We start from the raw sequence: 22,619 nt of genomic DNA, 5'->3' as shown, positions 1-22,619 counted from the left end.
AAGGAGTCACATTAAAAATGTTCACGAAATAATAAATTTAGCAACAAGGGAAGCAACTGAATTAACTGGAGGGACAGAATCATATTTCCTCATATCCTCAGCACCTTCCATTAATGTTATGTTCTGAAGTTTCGGCATTTTTTTTATTCGTGTATCATTAAAAAAAATCAGTAATTGAGTAATGCTCTAACCCTGAATCGTCTGATTTCAGAGTTTTTCAGAACCCTTTGATTCTATTTGTGAAAATTTGATCATGTAGTAGGTCCTCAAAATGCAGTTTTAGTTTTAAGGACACAAAAATTATTCATAATGGAAAAAAATCTACCTACGATATATGCTTTACGGTTATAAGATAGAAATTTTGAAATTTTGCAACTGACTAGAATATAACAGAATTTAGGTCAAAGGCCTAGCGTTAAGACTCATGAGGTTGATCAGCGCTGAGACGGAAATTGACAGTAAGAGGGTTTGAAAGTTGTAACAAGAGGAAAACCAGTAATTGTAAGGAAAGGGTGGAAAGTAAGATGAAGAAAGGGAATATGAACGGAGATACAACAACGGGATTGGAAGGGGTTGCAGCTAGGAGCCGAAGGACGCCGCAAAGAATCTTAACTAATACAACACTCAAGGCACTACCCTCCTACAAGGGACATTTTCTTATTGATTTCCAACTTTATCTACAGTAAACGAAATCTCTGAAACCGACAGTGATCACCGAACAACTTTATACTTAGAAATGACATCCCTTCAATTGCAGTAACATGACTGATACAGTGCAGTTGGACCTGTCCCCAATATATCTAGTTTCTCCTACATTTCATTTTCAAAATATTATCCTTCCAAACACTCTTCCATAAATATCCTATCCTGCTCCATCCTAGGTCAGATACAGAAGCAGAGATGGGGTTCTCTAAGTGTACCTGGTTCAAAATTTGGGATTTTGTAACTTTCAAAGTGGGATGTAAAGTAATAACGGTTTTTAAAATGAAATTTGAAAAGCTAGGACACACACACACACACACACACACACACACACATATATATAATATTAATACTATATAATATATGATAGAATGGATATTATATTAATATATATATCATAATATATATAATAAATATATATATTATATAGATGTATCATATTCTATATATATTATATAATATATAATAAATATATTAATATATATATTAATATATATATAGATATATATAATATAGATATATATAGATGATATAAACACACCACTAGATATATATATATTATTATATAGAATAGTATATATATAATAATATATTATATTATATATATATATATCTCTATATATATATATATATATATATATATATATATATATATATATGAGAGAGAGAGAGAGAGAGAGAGAGAGAGAGAGAGAGAGAGAGAGAGAGAGAGAGAGAGAGAGAGATAGATATATATATATATATAATATATATATATATATATATATATATATCTTTATATATATATCTATATATATATAGAATAGATATATATATATATATATATATATATATATATATATATATATATATAAAAGCTACAAATATCATTTCATGTCGAATTCCCTAAACCTTGGAAATCAATTACACCCAAGGGGAATTACAACTGATAAATGTTTCTGCGCCGGCCAGGATTCAAACCACGGCCTGGTTAAGAGAGAACGGTAGACAGGGACTTTGACCGGGGCGCACAAGCAGTTTTCAACTACACTGACAGCATTTTAACTGATATGTTTGTGACTAAATATTCTACGTCCCAAATGGAAATAAAACCTTTATAACTCTTGTTCATTGATACACGTACACATTACTTTGCTAATAACTATTTATCTAAAATATCCATTTATTTACCCATCAATTTTCATGATGAAATAAAAGGCAAATATTATAAATGTCCGCAGCCCACATCCAAAGAAGAGTCTACGTTCTCTCTGTCATCGGCATCTTCATCCTAAAATTCCTCCCACTCCCTAATGCTCCGCCTCAATTTTCCGTCGGATTTTACCCAAAGTTTCAAATGTCTCTCCATTGTCTAATTAAAGTTTGCGCCTCACTTCCTCCACATTATATGAATTCCTGTTTATGCTGCTTGTCTTCTATTTATTTGTTTATTTATTTATTCGCTAATTTATCATTATTTTTATCACTGTTTGTTGTTATTGTTTCAGCTATGCCTTCTTTGCACATATTCCTATGTAATCTCTACTGATAATGATAAACATACACTATACTTGCTTTCGTCCAACACATGTCAAATATATAATCATATTAACGACAAGAAGTCAGTTAAACATTGCCAATAATCCAAAACTTATTTCTGAAAAAAAAATGATCCTGAATGCTTGAAATTACTAGTGAATTTCTATTGGAAGTTAATGATTCATGAGTAGAATATCACTACTAATATGCTCCATCGGGCATTATCATTCTCATCACTATTAATATGGCTCCATTGGGTATTGCCATATATATCACTACTAATATGGCTCCATCGGCCATTACTATTCATATCACTATTAATATGAATCTATTGGGCATTACTATTCACATCACTATTGATATGGCTCCATCGCCACCGGGCATTACTATTCATATCACTATTAATATGGCTCCATCGGACATTAATATTCATATTACTAATAATATGGCTCCATTGGGCAATACTATTCATATCACTACTGATATGGCTCCATCGGTCAGCGTCTCGAACACATCTTTTCACCTACACCATAAAACCCTTACCGACTCTCTTGTTCTGTCTCTAGACACCTCAGTATGAGGGGAAATGACTCAAAAATACGTCTGGTTGAGTAAATAGTATTTCTAACTCACTTTGATGGGCTGCATCGAAAAGTCAAGAGGGTCATCAATGATCACATGTAAAACTTCAAGTTCTGAAAATCTCGAAATCAGATAGTTCATTGTAAGTGCATTATGTAATAACTGTTTATCAATGATGTACAAATTAAACAAGGCGTGATCCGACCTCCAGCTTACTCGGGCCACGTACTAAATTCTGATGTCAAATAGCGCGTCGTTCCCCCAACGAAAATTGAAATAAATAAGCTATATCATATCAGAAATAATTATGCAGTACTGTTCAACATGCACATTCTAATAAATAAATCATAAATATCCTAAAATTCCGGTATCTTTAACTCAACGCGAAAATCCTTTTTCAGATGTTTTTAGGCTTTCCCATATAACTTTCCTACGCCCCAACAAGAAGTACGACTGCAAGAGCAACAATAAAAATAAAGTAGCAGCTTCAGAAGATAGCAGTAATGGAAGCTACTGGAGGGCGCAAGAAAATATGATCACATCACATCATTCCAGTTCATAAAAAAAAAAAAAAAAAAAAAAAAAAAAAAAAAAAAAAAAAAAACATGGTTAAAGGTGAAAGAGTAATATGTTAATGCTTTTTGTGGCCTTGATTTCAAACTTCCAAAGTACCACGAAATGGCTAATGAAAAACCAACATAAAGTCAAAGGGACCGCCTTCACATAGATTAATCACTTCACGAAGGACTAGGGATCTGCGTCTTTACATGTTGGAGGAACATTCCAGTTAAATTAGCGAACTCAAAAAAAAAAAAAAAAAAGTTTAGCGGATGGCTTCAATAATTTTAACTCACATACATTAGGATGGGCGAGTAATAGCATGGAAAGCTTAACTTTTGGGATACGATTTTCACTTAAATCTAAATAGGAATGAAATGAAGAACTTCTTCGATCCTCGAAATGTGGTCCGTTCCTATACTAGTCGACCAAACACACACACACACAAAATCAGTTGTAATCACATCCAAATATTTTAGGCATTCGAGACACGTTTGATGCGAAAAGTAAGTCATATTTACAGCGCACCTTATAATTCCTGAGCCTTTGTTGGCTGTAAAAAATCATCTTTTTAGAAGAGAACGCGGAGATTTATTTAAAGGGACTCAACTTAATCTTTCCCTAAATTATTTGACATAGCTACCATATTTCTAAAAATCAAATTATTTGAAATAGATACCATATTTCTAGAAGTCAAATTATTTGAAACAGATACCATATTTCCAACAATAAAAAAATAAGCATGTATTTGTTTTGCTTTTTAAATGGATAGCCATTGTATTATATAACAGAAATAACGGTTAAGACTTTTCATCGAAAGTAGTAATAAAGAAACGGGTTTCACGAGAACATGGAGTCTAAGGATACATAACGTAAGCGTTTAACCAGCACCGAGTAGTTTACTGAATAAACTATTATGTTAAGAAATGTAGACGTAAACACTATTCATTTTAAATATGACTAGCTCTCCAATAAGTTCCGACTATTTTCAGCAGTTCATAGATACAAAAGTGGTTTTCCTCTTGTACGCACTTGTATACCTCAACTATACGTACTCTGAGAAAGAAAAGCTTTGCTTCGACAAAGTAAATATACAGAACAGGGAGGCACTAAAACCCTCAGGTTAACGTTAAACTCTTCGGCCATTGTAAATAGAAGTTTGGGTACAGTGATTGCAAAAGGAACCTTTGGGAAATCGTTTTCTATGAAAGAGATACCGTATCGTTCTCTTCAGAAAAGGATTGGAGGGGTTCCTTGTGTAAGCTAAGCGACGATGACATAGTCCATATAGAAATAATACATGTAGTACGCTTATGTAATAAACAAGAATACAAATTGAAGAAGCCAAGGGTGACAGAGTTCCAAACTGGAGAATGCACTTATTTAGTTTGGAATAAAGAAAACCTCGATTGAGACAATAAACATGAACTCCTGAAACGTGGATAAAAATTCCCACTACATTAGCCACTTCATACATCTATTTATAAAAATGACTCAGTAGCATCAGGTCAAACTCCCTTCTACAAACTACGTCATTTACCTCCATGGACGTCAACCTGCAATCCCGCGTACATTAGTTATGTATTTCTACCTTCCATTGTCATCGAACCCAGGACTTCGAACGATCTCCAAAGGGCTCTGCCAAAGAGCCATGGCGCTTTTAAAGGATTTAAAAACTATGTATTTACACAATACCCGTAGAGTTGCCTGGGTCAGCCTGCATACCTTATGCACCTCGCAGCTCGCTAGTATTTAAGGTGTGCAGCCGGAACTGATAACCCAAGGAGTACTATGAAAATGGTGTACTTAAGTTTCTAAAGTTTCTCTGTGAATTGTAGATCATCTGGCGATGCTCTTAGCTTTCAATCGGGTCCTCAGATCGATCTCGATGCGAGTCATAAATTCATGTCTCCTGCACACGTAACTGTTTCTTGCTTACAATAATTTCACTCAGGATAATTCGCCTGGGATTGGAAAATTCGCCAAACCTTTCTTTTATAACCTTTGTTGTTCAATTGGCAGCACCCTTTGCTTTTACTCTAGAGCCCCAAGTTCGAGCCAATAGCCGATTCCTTCCACCTATCCTGCCCTTCCTAAGTTTTTCTCTCAGCTCATCACTTGAAGTCTCCAAATTATACACCCATTCGCCAACCTATCGTGCCCTAATCTTTCCTCAAGATCAAACCATTTGCAAACCTTCAATCCATCCTTGTATTATTAATGCTAACCTTTTTAACACTTACACGTATCTCTAACCTTCTCACCCTTTAGTTCTTCTGCCTGATAATTACTTTACACAAACAATTCGTCTCAAATGTTCAACCTCTTTTATTCACTCGTTCCATCAACACTTCGGAGTATTTCTGCATTTTCTCTTTATTTTCCTCAATCAGCACTGTATCATTTCCAAACATCAGCCATTCAACTTTGAATTGAAGACGCATTTTCTTCTCATGCTTCTTTATACCTACAAAAACTGTCCTTTCACTGCCTCTTTGCATAATTCCATTCATAAACATATTAAACTACTACAAATATTACGCATCTTATCTTATCCTAATCTCTACACCAAACCAGACCCTCTCCTGTCAACATATTCTGAAAAACATTTGCTTTCTTCATGAGAACTTAATCGCTCTCGACATTTGTCTTCTATACCACACATCACAAACTCCCACATTGCCTCTGTATCGATTCTATCAGGATCTTCTCCTAGGTCCTTGTATATATACCACATTTTTTTTTATTTACAAACTTTACAGAGGCCGTTTCAAAACAAACAGGTGATCCGCATGCCCTCCCCTTTATCTAATGCACACTGTTCATTCCATATCAGTCCTTTGGTCATCTGTCGTCTTCTCTCAATCAAAATGCTACAACACACCTTACCAGGTTTACTAAGTAGTGTCAAGCCCCAGTAATCATTACAGCTTTCTCCATCACCCTTTCCATAATACAAAGTAACAGTTATTCATATCACCAATTTCTTCAGAATTTATCTTTATTCAAGAATCATTTGAAAAATGCTGATCCGTCACTCAATCCGACTTTCACAATAATTGTCCTGCACCAATTACTGGTGCACCTAGCAAGTTCTGATATCTTTTAATTCTTCATCCTCTTGATTAACCTCTAAGTTTTCAACAGTCACTTCCACTAGTATTCTCAGACTATCATAAACAGTACCACATCCACACTTTACCTCTCTTCTGTTTTTAACATTTCACCTCAATGAACACACGCATATATATATATATATATATATATATATATATATATATATATATATATATATATATATATATTATATATATATATATATTAAGCGAATACCACATGAAATTGATAGGCAGAAATCCAAGCGCTTTCGTCTTTACTAAAAGACATTGTTAAAAAGAGAATGAAATACAGTTGGAAAGAAAGTTATTAGGTAAACAAAAAGATCAAGAATACCAGATGGTTAATTGTCAAAAGGGTAAAAATCACAGAGATCATCCAGGATTATCGGCTATCGCACGGTCACAAACTTAAACATCGATTTAACCCTAACAGAAACTACAATGTATCCATATAGCTCAAAACATGTAAAAATTTATTATATTAATTTTGTTGCTTAAATTTATCAACAGCTTCAGTTCTTACATGTTTTACATATTCAAAACGGTCACTACTCATTGAGAAAATGTCATTTTGCTCTTCTTGTTTGTTTATATTTTCTTCCCTTTGGGTACATCTATTGGTTGCCCAGTGACAAATTACGTATTGCAAATTATATAATTGGTCGTTTACTCTTGAAAGAAAAATCAGCTCGCTTATTTTGTATTGACGGTAAATCCTATCAAGCGTAAACTACCCGATGACTCTTCTGACCTATTTGCCGGTTGTCGTATTCTCTCGCAGTTACACGAAGTTCAAGGAACAAGCGTCGTCGGAAGTGCAGAGTTCAAACAAGACTTTCTTACGAAAAGACGCCAGTTTGATTTATAAATGTTATCATCATGTCAACGCGTGGCAATGGAGGAGTGATTTCACACAATTTTTTTTTTTCTCCGTCATCCTGCACAAGATGAGGCCTTAACATACAAAGGCCAACCTCTAACCACCCCGCTAACAAGTAACCTGGGTTGGAAGAATAACTAACTGGGTCACGAGTTAAAGAGAGTATGTGGGTGGCTCCACATGACTCGTGACCAAGCACAGATGCCAATAGTCCCTTGCGTACACAATTTTTCAACTTACCGGTTTAACATCGACGAACACGATCTTCGCCAGATTTCCCAGGAATGGTTTTGATGAGGTGGTAGGTCATCGTGAAAATATATATGCTGGTCTCTCAGGAGACTTCTTATCAATCTACTTATCGTAGGTAAATATTCCCTTACTCTATCCAAACAAAGAAGCCCTGTTGACAATATGATTTAAATATTCATAACTGACCACTTTTGTAACTTTTGCATATCACCCCATACAAATAATCGTAATTTCTAAACCTTTTTTAACGTTAGCCTGTTTTTTTGCAATAGGACATTATTTTGTTCCCCCAGTCATAATTTCCAGGTCGTTAGGCCGAGGGTGATTAAATTTTAGTTACGTGAACTCGTGTCGACTGGGATGTAAAAAAAAAAATTATTTTCAGCTCGCAAATAACTGATATTATACTTTAGGTTTGCTGACAGTTATATTTTATTGCTAAAGTTATAAGGTGCTCTCATAATATCTCCGTGCATTTGAAATTCAATTTCGTTTCTATCTTCAGGGTTTCTTGAAACTTCGGGAGGATTGGGTAATATCACTTCAGATACAGGAAATTCCTCCCTCACAAGCCAAACAGCAATCAGTCAATAAGTTTTTACAAGTCGTCTATCACATGGAATTTTACCTTCCATTAAAGTGAACAGCTTTTGATTGTTTTAATTCCTTCCATTGAATTTTTTCCAAGACTATTATAGTATTATGCCACATGCTCAATCAAAGAGAACCACTTTGAAGAAATTCATAAACTTGTGTAGGCGTATGATCTAGCTATATCACACAGGAGGCTCACCAGCAGCCTACCAAACAACCTACTGACACTGAACTATTCACCTGTCTTGTATGCGCTCTCCAACTTCCTGAATATTAAGGGCCTTGTATTCCAATGCCTCTTACATGCTAGTTATCTACCCAGCACTAACTAGGTCCTCGCCTACTGTTTCCCACCACCACTTACAAAAAATATACTTGTTTTCTTAACATTACTTTCACCCCCATCTTAAGAGACTCGGTATTCCATTTTGCCTATGACAACCTTTCCACCACTTCTTTGTACCAGCTTTTCAGCTCCTTCAATTCTTATTTTTCTTTCTTCCTGTTTAGCGTTCCCATTCCAATCCTATAATGGAGAGTAGATTAAATAGCTCAATACACATTACTCCTTCTTTCCAACTCATTTGCAAACACCCTGCTGTCTTCCCTGTTTCACCTTTTCTGTGACTTTTCTTTTCTGCAAGCATATAATTATCAGTTGCACTTGCTTAGAAATACCTATGATTAGTTTGAATTCATCTTCTGGGTTTCTACTTGTCCTTGCACCTTCATATTTGCGTGTAGTCACTTTTCTTGAAAACACAGTCTTGAGTCTCTCTGCAATCTAATTCATCATCTATCATTTGCCATTCCACATCTGATTCACACCACTTTTGGTCATTCCATTGAGGGGTCAGAGATGTGTATTTCTGGCGATAGAAGTTCACTCTCGACGTGGTTTGGAAGTCAAGTAAAGCCGTTGGTCCCGTTGCTGAATAACCACTGGTTCCATCCAACGTAAAAACACCATACATACAAACAAAAACAAACCACTTTGGTATTGGCTGACCCTTCTCTGACTTCTCACCTCATTCTGCTTATAAATATTAAATCGCGGTGGAGAAATTACACACTCTTGTCTCTTTTGCACCAAACAAGTCTCTCATTCTACAAGTACTCTACATTATATATATATATATATATATATATATATATATATATATATAATATATATATATATTATATATATATATATATATATATATATATATATATATATATATATGTTTGTTTCCATCATTTAACTGTTAACTACTTTAAGTGCATTTCTTTCTTCACTACACATTACCAGTACCGTCCATACAGCCTTTCTATATTCTTTCATAAGTGTTTCTTTCACGTATTCCACATCAGTTTTTCAGTCCCCCCTCTCAAATTCCTCTCACATATCAAGAACGAACACGCTATTCTTCAATCAGTCCTTCTGTCGTCTTACTTTCTCAGTCGAAATTCTACCTACATCTCACCTGACACACTAAGTTACACTATGCACTTCGAATTAGTGCAGTCTCCTCCGTACTTTTACCTTAACCTAGTAACAACTATTCTTTTCATCAGTTCCATTAGAGCCTTTCTCTACTATAGACCTTCCTTGTACACCCTGGCCAGCCATTAAGACGCTCTTTCAACATCAGACCGCAGTAACTACGTTGTAATCCCACCAGCTAATGTACATTCCCATTCATATGCTTCTTAGCTGCCTCATTAAAATTCTGTTTTCAATTCTGAAATATTCAGAAATTGACATCAACCACTTCGATGCTCGCATCATTAAGATCAGCCTCTTTCCTCTCTTGTATCGTCAACAAAGCTTCAAAATATTCTTCACATCGACACAGGAAGACACTCTCCAAAGAGCATTTCTCCATTTGCGATTTTATTTTAAGGATATGTTTGTTCATCAACCTTTCTCCTGCATTTATTTCCTAACAGCGCAGCTTCTCTGTGAAACGCTTCCTTTGATTTACCTTCATCTTCAATTTTCTCTCACTTTCCTCTCGGCATCATTATCTATCCTCCAACAAAATTTTACTTGTCATGCAGCCACACCTCAAAATTTTCGTTTTTTACCCTGAATAAATGAATAAAACCAAGTTCCTTACGCCATCAATTGCATACAATAATCACTATACTCCACCTCCTGTGGGTTTTATGTCTCCATCTATGAATTTTGCCTGTTCTTCAATTCCACTTCACTGCCTAATCCCAGCCTGTTTTCACGATATATGATACAATAAGTCCTAATTACGACTACTACCAACTACAAGTCTTAATTTACATCCTTGAACGCCTCTTTAAGCCATCCAACCATCCCTTCAAAGTTGAGCTTGTTTTCTAGTTCTAACTTACTGTAGGCAGATACATTCCTAAAGGCACGGTGCAAATCGCAAAATCAATGAACCTGAAAGGAGGTCAAGGTCTTCATGCGTTTTAGAGAGGATTGGTAATTTCCTCTCAATCTTTGGCTCAATTGTTCAAACTAATAATAGCCAAATTCAACTCACGGATTCAACCAAGTTGGGCTCAAGCATTTCTTTGCTTGTCTACAACAGATGAGGGCCTACTATCAGCAGCGTTCACTGACAGAACTCTTATTTGATCAAAATATAACACAGACAAGAAGAGCAAATGGTTAACAACTGGTACATTTCATTCTTTGCTTGATAACCGCCCTGACTCCCACAATAACGACCATGAATCACTAGAGCGCGAACCGAGTCTTTCTGTAATTGCGTTTTGTTCACCAGACAACTGCGATAAAGAGTGAAAGGAAATGACTTTATACTGAAAGTTTGGAAGGGCCTGAATTATAATGAACACCTTTAGGGTGCTAAAGAAAACAGCAGTTTAAGGTGTTTTGGTGGCAATAATCCCAAATTATCCATATATGGGGTCAGATGTATCAATAGGAGATAATTCATGGACGGGCACAGGTGATGAAAAATTAAAGGGTTACCAATATTATTCATGAAAATCATATTTTATGAAAAACTATTATTAAACATTTATTAAAATATAATTAGCATTCTGTATGTATGATAAAATATAACTGGCTACTGAATGGGTAACCTGATGACGTTACAAAACTTTGGGGAGGGGGGGGGGCCTCAGTCAGTTCGCCCACCCCCGAAACTTCAGTTATCTAAGCATGGGTATTCTTCAGACCTTGACCCAGACCATCTCAATGTCCCTAAACCATATTGCCATCTGCGTTAACATTTTTACCTATTCTGCTTATCTCCAAATTTATCCCATTTCAGACTTCATTGTACCACTTACATTACACAAGTAACTGTACATCTCAAATAGCTTCAACGATATTCTTTTATTCAAAACCAGCATCTAAACCTCACTGCCAATATCTGTATTTGTTTCTGGTGCGTTCATAAATACTATAAATATATATTTTACAGTGAAACATACAGCGCAGACCAACCTCGTTTATTAAATGCAAGAATAACATGCCTAAATCGAAGCCTTACACGGAAAATTTAGCACAGAGAGATGAACGAAATTAAGACGTGACAACTATACTTATACATAACAGAAAATTACTTATCTAACTCCCTTCTATCCTCTTCCCCCAACCCCAATAAAAACATCTAAAGTAAACACAAAACACCAAACTGACAAAACGATAACACTTCCCTGAACTTTCTATTCCACTGTTCGTCATAAATTCGCCGGCCAAATACGAGCACACTACCTGCAGGTGGGAACCTCGCACCGATGTTGAATGAAGTTTGAACTGCCTTGGGAACCACCTTGCCAGAGAGAGAGAGAGAGAGAGAGAGAGAGAGAGAGAGAGAGGAGAGAGAGAGAGAGAGAGATCCTCTGAATAGCGAACTGGCTAATCTCCTCTTGAACTTATATACCGATAGTTTACTGGGTGGTAACTCCTCCGCAAGCTACGGTTTGGGATTCCCTGATGCAGCTGGAAGTATTTTCACAGCTATCGGTCGCATCGTTTGCGCCAACCGAATGACTGCCTTCCAAGGCTTTTCTGTTTTCATTCATGGAGGAACACTTCTTCCTAATACTCTGCCATTCTCTCGAGGCTGGGCAGCGTTTGCTATACGATCGAAAGGATCCGCATCATCAATATACCCCTGGTTCCCTGCATCGTTCATTAGCTACGGTGATCGAGTACCCAAGAGGGAGTTGCTTGAAAATTCATTCCTGCTATCAGCTGACGTCTCCTGAAGTTCAGGTGTATCGGTTTTATTTTCTAGTCAGTCATATTTATTTATCTATCACCTTTTCCTTCGAGTTCTCTCTCTTGCAATTTGATTTCCTTTTGGGGCCCTCTTGCGTTCATAGTCTGTTTACTTGTCCAGAAGGGTTTTCAGCCGAAGATTAAAAGAACGAACGAACTAAAACGCTTCGCCGATACGTGGCCCCAAACAAAGCTAAAAAGAGGGTGAAAGGAATGAATTGCGGATGGAAAAAGATCTTGGACTAAGAGCACTGCCAGATAAATCTTGGATATGTATTCATGACGAAAATCCAAGAAACTGAAAACCATCAGATAACGAACAAAGATGTTATTCAACGTCAAGTAGGCTTTACAGAAGGGTGCAAGATAGCAGATAACTCACGTTATTTATAAGATTGCATGGAAGGAAGATGTTTGAATAGGAAACCCTTGACGATGACTTTAGAACCCTTTACGAAATAATTACATTCAGTACAAGGGGAGACGATAACACAAGTAGTTACAGAATAATACAGAGTAAACCATAAGATTAGAGAAACAAAGGAAGAGTAAATAACTCTAGGTTTATATCAATAGAATACCTAAAATAATACATATCAGAATTAAGAGAGATGTGAACTTAGGTGAGGATCTTGAGGACGACATAAAAGTATCGCGTGAGCAAAGATAAAGATGTACAGGTTCGGCGTCACTTCTTAAACCGAGAACATATTTCTTAATTAAAAAGAGAGAAGAAGATGGAAGGATGTTTTTAAAATAAGTATATCAAGAGAGTGGCATTATTTCTGGCTGGTGATGCCTTGGTGATAGCGGAAATGATATGGAGAACAACGTCACACCTCCAGCATAAACAGGAGTGAGCGATGGAAAACAAACAGGATGAATAACATAAAAAAGGAGGAGGAGGTGGTGGAAGGGATGCCAAGCGAACGAAATCTATGCAACGTATTAAGCATAACATCAGATAAAGTAAGTCTAACCTATTCCATTCTTAAAAAACAAGGCATAATGCGACCTCCAGCTTACAAGCGACGCGTGCAAGATCTTCCCTTCACGCATAAGTCGTAAACATTATATTTCTAACTTGTTTCTGCTCGATTATTTTGTGTTTCCACTTATAACTGAGGATATATGAACGTGTTTAAATTGTCCTTTTTATTTTTACTTGATCCTTGCTGTTAGCATAAGTAGTAATAAGCTTGATTATTAATTACGAAGACCACTTAACGTTAAGACATGCTTAACGTTAAGACAGCCTTGTTTCACCAATGAAAATTAAAATAAATACGCTATATTTTATAAGAAAAAATTTTTCTGTACTGCATAACATACACATTATCTATTTATGACATTTTCATTCGAATAAATAAATCATAAATATCATATCCTAAAATTCCTGTATCTTTAACTCAACCCGAAACACATTTTTTTAGGCTTTTCCAAGGGGCTTTCCTACCACCCCTAACAAGAACAACAATAGCAACAACAAAACCAAAATAGTTTGTAGGCTTACTCCCCGAGTAAACGAAAATGAAAAGGCTGAAATTATTCGATGACAGAAGCGTCATTTCACATTCAGTACTTTACAGGACTGATACAATTCATTTGAATAAACCAGAAATTGTAACAATACAAACAAGGGAAATTAAAGAATATACGCAAATAACTGAATCCGCTTAAAGCACTGGAAAAGTTACCTTCACGTGAGAGATCCGAGCACCTACTATTTAGACAAGAGAAGAGGGGGGGAGGGGGATGGTACGATACGCAAATGTTATCTTCGGTCAAAACAAAGAAGCAACGGACATGCGAGACAAAGAAAAGGGGAATCTCTGAAGACGTCTTACAAATGCCGTATCTGATGATGTAGTGTACAAGCGAGCCAGAGAGGTAAAGGAAATATCAACGGCATAAACAAAAGACAGGATCATGCGAAACCATGGATGGAAGGAAGAAGGAAGGAAGAGTTAGTTAGCATTTATGCAAGATGTGATGAACCGACAAATGCAAGAGGGAGATATGAAACAAATATATGAAACAATTTTATAAATTCATAATAAATAAAAAAGTATTCTATAAGACTAGACGATGCGGGCAGTATGGATTACCATGTTTTTTGAATGGGAGAGATGCTTTCAAATTTTTGTCTTCTTGCTAAAAATACAGGGAAAAGAGGATAAAAAAACTTAAGTTACAGGCATCTTACGGAAGTTCAAAAGTTACAGCTTAATGAAGACATTATAACTGCATTGCCTCTAAAAGAAAGAACAGACATAAAGCAAAACCATCGCATAAACAACTGAGGAGCCGTGGCAAAGCACAAAGCCTCGACAACGCCAAGAGATGAACCAGATAATACTAATTTATTTTTTTTAATTAACATCCACCCTCTGGTCTTCTATGGGTAAGACACACGAATTACCATGAGAAGGCCGCGCTTTAATATCAAGGGTAAGTTCCAATTATTCTCATTGTACCTCTTGAGACCGTAATGCTCCGTCTATGTCTGGTCGTTGTTTGATTGTGGCGGGTCGCATCCAGGGTCGAGAAAGTAAATTACCTTTGCAATCCCCTTTAATAAGAAAAGGCGCATGGCGCTATTATACGCACGCACACACAAACACACACACACACACACACACACATATATACTTATTTAATTATATAATATAATATATTATAATACATACCTACATATATATATAGATATAATATATATATACATACATATAGCATATAATATATATAACATTATACATATCTATATATTATATATACATATAAAGATTATATAGACTATATATATAATATATACAATACCATATACATATTAATATATCTATGATATATATGATATATATATCATATATCATATATATATATATATAATTATAATACATATATATATTACTTATATCCTATATATATACATCATATATATATGTATATATATTCCCCTAGGTATGGCTTAAAAAAGCGTGTTTCTACATACATACTTAATATATATGAAGCTAAAAGGCCAATAAAACACTATTTTAACGTTGCAGCCATTTATTTCGAACCCTTCCTTCTGTGCTCCTGATTACTGGTGAAATATGGACATAGGATATCTTACAAGACTTTATATACAAGGCCTATGTAGGTGTGGCAGTAAGTCTCTATTGGTGACCCATAAAGGATGGAAATAAAATTATTTCCTGGTGATTTTTGGCCTCATTAACTCCCGTCTGGCGACTCGTCCGGTGGTCGGATGTTCTTGGACACTTGCTTGAGAAGCGGCCTAAAGATTAACTCGTCTATATCATCCGATTTCCAGTGTCCTCCTGACAGGTTCATATCGCTGGTTTGATTGATGATAACAGATTCCAGCATCTTCCTTTTGCTGGGACACCTACTGTCAGGAGGACACTGGAAATCGGATGACATCGACGAGTTAATCCTCATGCCGCCTCTCAAGCAGGTGTCCAAGAAAATCCGACCACCAGACGAGTCGCCAGACGGGAGTTAATAAGGCCAAAAATCACCAAGAAATAGTTTGATTTCCATCCTTTATGGGTCACCAATAGAGACTTACTGCCACACCTACATATGCTTTGTATATATACTCTTGTAAGACATCCTATGTCCATATTTTACTAGTGATCAAGTGCACAGAAGGAAGTGCTCGAAATATATAGTTGCAGATATATATATATATATATCTATATATATATATATATATATAATATATATATATATATATATATATAATATATATGTATATATATATATAATTTTAAAATCATTTTCCCTTAGGAATGGCTCTGGCAAGCGTTATCCGTCTCTAAACTTACCGGATGAACTCTCCACCACTTTTTATATCAACAAAAGTTCAATGGGTGTTGAGACCAACAGAAGATGCCAACGTTACCCCGTCTTTGCCCGAATTAGCTACCAGGTTCTCTCGTTAGTGAGGTACGTGTCTTACACAATAAACCACAAGGTATTCTTGTATGTATATGACAACTGGAAAACAAACACTGACGTATGAGAAGTCTGTGTTCAATATAGGCTATTCCTACTCTTGACCAAGAGCACAAGCGGTCTGTTCCCAAAACAGAGGTTGTGACATTCTACTTCGCATCATCAGCATTAACGTTATTAGCGCTACAAAGTTCACTCGGTTCCTACAAGATCCTGAAAGTCAGTCTCCCCTGAGTTATTCTCCGAGGTTTCGGTGAACATAAAATCAGTGATACAATGTTAAGTTATCTATAGCAAGTTGACTTGTCACCTTTAAACTGTTTAAATATAACCCACTGAAAAGAAATTGAAATAACGTAAACATAATCTTGTCTGCATATTTACTCGTAAAATAGGAAAGCTGATGGTGAACAATGCAACGAAAATAGCAATAAGAAAAATATTAATTGAAAATAATAATGAAGCACTGTGGAGTTTTACCTTTCCCCTAAATACATAAATAAAAAGAGGGGAAACAAACCTTAACATAAAAAAAAAAGGTTTTTTGTTTACCAACTTAAATACCACGACCCACTAAAAGACAAGTAAAATAAACTCATATTCATAATAACTGGTATAATGTTTTCCAGTATAGTATATTTCGATACAACATCATCTTATAAAAGCTCTTCGAAGGAAGAACTCTAATTCAGTCACAGGTGAGTGAATAAATCTAAGTTTAACAATTCACGAAATAAAAAAAAAGCGTCAGTACGCGTTCAAACTGGACAGAAAATACCAATAAAGCAAAATATCAAACACACTACGATACCATAATAAACAAGGTAAGGCATGATCTGAAGGATATAAATAACATATGGAAAATACTTGGGTCGCTGACATAGAGTCTCCCTTACAAAATAAATGTTAAGTTCCAGATAACAAATGAAAATATTATTTCTTACGGATGGAAACTTACAGATTATTAATCAGCAGCTAACCAGATCTTCTGTAGAAGTCTAAGAAGCCGTCCTGTACCAGGAAAGCTACCCGCTGGCCTACAAAGAGTTGATAAAACAAAACAACTGATGGGGTAAACCTAATGACACAACTTTGTGATCAAATTGGGGGAAATCGACCTTTTATCCATGGCAGGGCATTGGCATCGGTCATTCCTTAACGTAAAGTGTAAAGAATGACAAATTTTTCTCCATTTCAGAGACCTCTTGCCACACTCTCTCTTAATCAGAGAGACTTATGAATTGCTAAGTGAGGATGGGAGACCCTTCAGTCACTAATATCAATCCGTTTTCACATAGCCTGACACAAAATATAACCTCATATATACTCAAAGGGGCATTTGACGTATTTGAGACGTGACGAACAACCTCCAAGCCTCAACACTGGATGAGGGACACATTATTCATACAGCAGCCTATCACAGCAGTATCCGGCGCCATTAATGACAAACAGCTAGCTCAAAAGGATCTGCTAATTGCACATAGCGAGATGAAGTAGATGACCCAGGCTCCTTAATGAGCAAAAGGCGGGGAGTAATATTTGAACTAAATTGATTTTGCTTGTGCATCTCATTCACGGAATGACCCAGGTTACAGACCTGCGTCTTGGCCAATAACAAGGTATAATGAGGTAATTAAAGGTGTCAGGTTTCTCACCTGAGAAGGAGGGGGAGGAGGAGATACCCAGGGCAGGCCTCAATGCCGTCGATCTCATGTTCTCATTCATCGTCAATTCTATTTTTTTCCTTTCACAAATTCTTCTCTAACTCATCCTTTACTCTTAACTTGCAATGCCTCAGCAAGCGATCAAATCATACTAAATATTATCACCAGTTCGGTTCCTAACTAATTTTCATGAAAACTTTCGCTGTGCAAATCTTCAATTACTTCTCGAGATCCGTATCATATTATAAACATGATTTTCCTTGCTACAAACCACAAATGTATCATCAGTAAAATCCTCTACAATATACTTGAAGCAACCACACAAACCTTATCTACAATCTCAGTGGTGCACCAGAGAAAAAACCTCGCGGTTAACAAACCAGAAGATACGAAATAATATTGATGACATGGAAAAGCTGAAATTATGCATATATATATAAATATATATTCTTTTTTATGGCACCCGCCTTTTCCTGGTGCTCTTTCATACTCAAAACGAGCAATCATCGGTTTGCAAAGATTGCATATCAAGGTCATGGCTGGAAATAAACTCACCGCGGTACCAGTAAAAGAAACCTATACAGTTGCCATATGAATTCCGTTCTGAAACGGAAAATCACTCATCGGATTCTGCCGAAATATATTTTTTCATGCACCACGAACTCTCTTTAGGTTCCGATCTTTTAGCGATATTATACAGTTTTTTATATCGGGAGATGTTTTGAGTTGTTTATAGTATTCATGGTTACATATAATGATAAGAATGAGGTAGATATTCCACGTACTCAATTCTTTCATGGCGTGCTACTTAACTTACAATCACAACAACAAAAAAGTTTTTTGTAAACTTGTCTCTTATAATTTCTTTGAAAATTTAACATGAATACGTACACGTATATTCATCATCTTTGTGTTCTTTTCATTCCAGGCAAGAGAAGAATTCTGACACAGAATACTATCAGGCATTGGTTGACCTAAATCAGTAAATTTTTAAAAATTGTTTTAGTAACAGGCAACGCAAGAGCAATGTGAGAGTTTTATCTGGTTTATATATTAACCGGAATTTTCTATCTTAGTATTCTTAAACTAGTTTGTTCACAAGTGATATCAGTATCATATTCTGCAGTCTAACATTTTTTTCTTACAAGTGATTTCCAGTTCAGGGTCGCAGCATTAAGGCATTCAAAGGTTTTAATTCATCTTTTGACGCTCAGGTAACGTTGGAGTAACATGTAATATCATTAGGTGTTTATGTAGCATAGTATCTTTACATAAAAGTTCTTGAAAGGGACTGATAACACCTGATAAATTTTTCAGAACAGACGATTTTTTTTCTACTAAATCAATTAAATCAGTACAAACTTTAGGGAATCACACTACTTTTCCTTTACTATCACGACAGAAATTAGCTACAACTTGATGCTAAACTCTTCAAAATCGACAAATGTCTATTATTTACCCAAAACTTCAGTAACGGTGACACTTTTATTCAGCAGCCCAACTCCCAGTCTACTGGTGGCCACCGTCCCAAAGATTGAAGGATTATAATATACTATTACGTCTTTCCCGATTCATAGAGCAACCACTTAAACACATAACTGTAAGCTCCCGGGCTGCATATTCCCGAACTGAAACCGAGTACTGTGACCTTACCTGAAAAAAAACGGGATGCCATACTTAACAAGGCGTGATCCGAGTACCAGCTTACTTGGGATGCGTGCAAGATTTTCCCCTTGCATAAATTGTAAACATTATATTCCTAACTTTTAACGTAAATTAAAAAGTGCTCAAATCCACGGTCAAATAGAGCCTTGTTTCACCAACGAAAATGAAAATAAATACGCTATATTTTATTGGAAAAAATTTTTCTGTACTGTTTGACATGTACATTATTTATTTTTTACATTTTCATCCTAATCAATAAATCATCCAAATATCATATACTGAAATTCTTGTATCTTTAACCTACCGTTTAACACCTTTTTTCAGACCTTTTTAGGTTCTTCCATAGACCTTTCCTACCCCCAACACGAACAACAACAACAACAGCAAAGTAGTTTATAGGCCTATTCCCCGAGTAGGCGAAAACTAACCACAAAATCTTCTTGAAAATAATCTCAGTATGCTTCCCAAACCCAAATTACCCTATGAGCACTAATTTGAAATAACCTAACCTAACCTAATTTAGGGGCATGGCAAAAAAAAACCGGGGCTGGTGCAATATTAGTAGGTGTACATCTCGGGAATCTGCTCCCGGAGACTGAAATGGTTTCGGTGTTTCAGGGCTAATGATCAGGTAAATCATTCACGACTCTATTAAGGCTTGGTTTTTTTTCTCCCAGTGAACATGACATCTGTTGTTTGCGGGCGCCTCCTAGGAGGAGCAAAAACAGATTCCTTTTGATTGGTCGACATTCACTATACTGTTTGTCTTAGGAGGATTCAGATAACAACGTTATTCTTTATATTGTCTAAGTACATTTGCACGAGTCATCTACTAAACTCATGGGACTTGTTTATTCCGTTATCAGGTTCTTCTTCAGCACTGTCACAACTAGTTCCCCGTTGAACGAGTAGTTTACATGCTCGGCTACCGATTTGGTAGTCGCGAGTTCGACTCCCCACTCAGCAACGTTGAATCAGAGGAATTTATTTCTAGTGATTAGAAATTCATTCCTCGATATAATGTGGTTCGGATCCTACAATAAGCTGTAGGTCCCGTTGCTAGGTAACCAATTGGTTCCTAACCCCGTAAAAATATCTAATGCTTCGGGCCAGCCCTAAGAGAGCTGTTAATCAGCTCAACGGTCGGTTAAACTAAGATATACATCAACTATCACAACTAGGTTACGATATGATGCGATTCGTGTTATTTCGTCCAAAGCCCACTGGCTGCTAATCTAGCCATTTTTCCCCTGCATCTAATTCGTCGAGCATTGCAAATGCTTGAAATGATAAACCAGGTGCGTGGCATAACGAACGCTCAGAACCACAACTATTACGAAACCAAATATCTTGCTTAATGGTGTGTTTATAATCCTTTCATGTAATATCAGTGTTTCTGCCTAAGGATTTCTGTAACGACAATCTGATGATTTATTCAACTGCAGTAAACCACAAGTGACGTTGCGTTGCATCTTCAATATCCCTTCATCAATTGCAACACTTCTTATAATTAGCTTCATTTCACTGTGACCAGGTCAGTGAATTAAGGCATCAAATATAGAATAATATAATAAATAAATATGTAAATATTTAATAAATGATCAAAATATTTTTTATACACTCCATCCAATGAAATGTAATATGGAATTCTGGCCCAGGGCCAAGAGCTGGGATCTCCGAGGTCATTCAGTCCTGAAAGGGAAATTGAGAGTATAAAGGTTTGAAAGGAGCAGCAGGAGGAGGACAACCTCGCAGTACGCTACGAGTCAACTGTTAGGAGAGGGTGGAAGGTAGGATGGAAGAAAGAGAATAATAACAGAGGTACAGTAAAAGCGTATTTATTTTAATGTATGGTGGTGAAACAAGGCTCTATTTGCCGTAGATTATGGCATTTATTTTATATTAAAAGTTAGGAATATAGTTTTTACAACTTATGCATGAGGGGAAAATTTTGTACACATCCCAAGTAAGCTGGAGATTGGATCACACTTTGCTATTATTATTATTACTAGTGTAACTATAATTATAAAAAGTAACAGTAACTTCAGAGAGGGTCGAGACGGCAAGCACCGACCCTAGAGACGTTGCGTACCTTCCCGAAGTTAGGACAAATGCAGCTACATCCTGCATACTTATGTGGACTCGGTGATGAGAAAGGGGGTTGCAGCAGTTGCCGAAGGAACGCTGCAAAGACCCTTAAATATGCCTATCGCATGAGGTGGCCGGCACGATCCCCCTACGGAGACACTCCGTCTAATCTAAAAGAATATTATAATTCTCAAGAACGAGTTTTCTCTTTAGGAGTCAATTTGTATTAAATCATTACATTTTACATCGAGCGACGCTTTTCAAAAATAAGTTATTCGGCGCCTTTTACAGACTCTGGTGCCAGAAAGTTTTCACTTCCTTTATGGTAAAACTGGAGCGGTCTTCCTGGCAATGTTATTGATGGCAAGGCTCATAAATGTATGAGGGAGGCGGCAATAACTCTTCACAGTGTTTATGCGTCATTACTTTAGTTTTCCTGACCTATTTTGCTGTTTATGCGTGCAAATATTTGTTTGTTGATTTATCACTATTGAAGTCGCATTTTTTTTTCTTTTTCTCATATCTCATTTCAAATATAAACATTTCATTCCGTTGGAGCTGTTTGTGTAAGTTGATGATCTTTCGGAATTGTTCTAAATTATTTTGAGCACCAGTAATATTATTATTATTATTATTATTATTATTTTTTGCTCTATCACAGTCCTCCAATTCGACTGGGTGGTATTTATAGTGTGGGGTTCCGGGTTGCATCCTGCCTCCTTAGGAGTCCATCACTTTTCTTACTATGTGCGCCGTTTCTAGGATCACACTCTTCTGCATGAGTCCTGGAGCTACTTCAGCCTCTAGTTTTTCTAGTT

The 22,619-nt window shown here is 36.2% G+C and overlaps 1 protein-coding gene across 1 annotated transcript in view; it reads right to left on the bottom strand.

Annotated features, from left to right (window-relative positions):
• LOC135219400 (uncharacterized) overlaps positions 1–22,619 on the bottom strand; it is a 269,936-nt gene that overhangs the window by 180,234 nt on the left and 67,083 nt on the right. The window lies entirely within an intron of this gene.

Source organism: Macrobrachium nipponense, chromosome 1 (assembly GCF_015104395.2).
Source record: "Macrobrachium nipponense isolate FS-2020 chromosome 1, ASM1510439v2, whole genome shotgun sequence".
Taxonomy (NCBI): domain Eukaryota; kingdom Metazoa; phylum Arthropoda; class Malacostraca; order Decapoda; family Palaemonidae; genus Macrobrachium; species Macrobrachium nipponense.
Note: the sequence above shows the minus strand (reverse complement) of the source record. Positions and strands in the feature narration are given on the sequence as shown.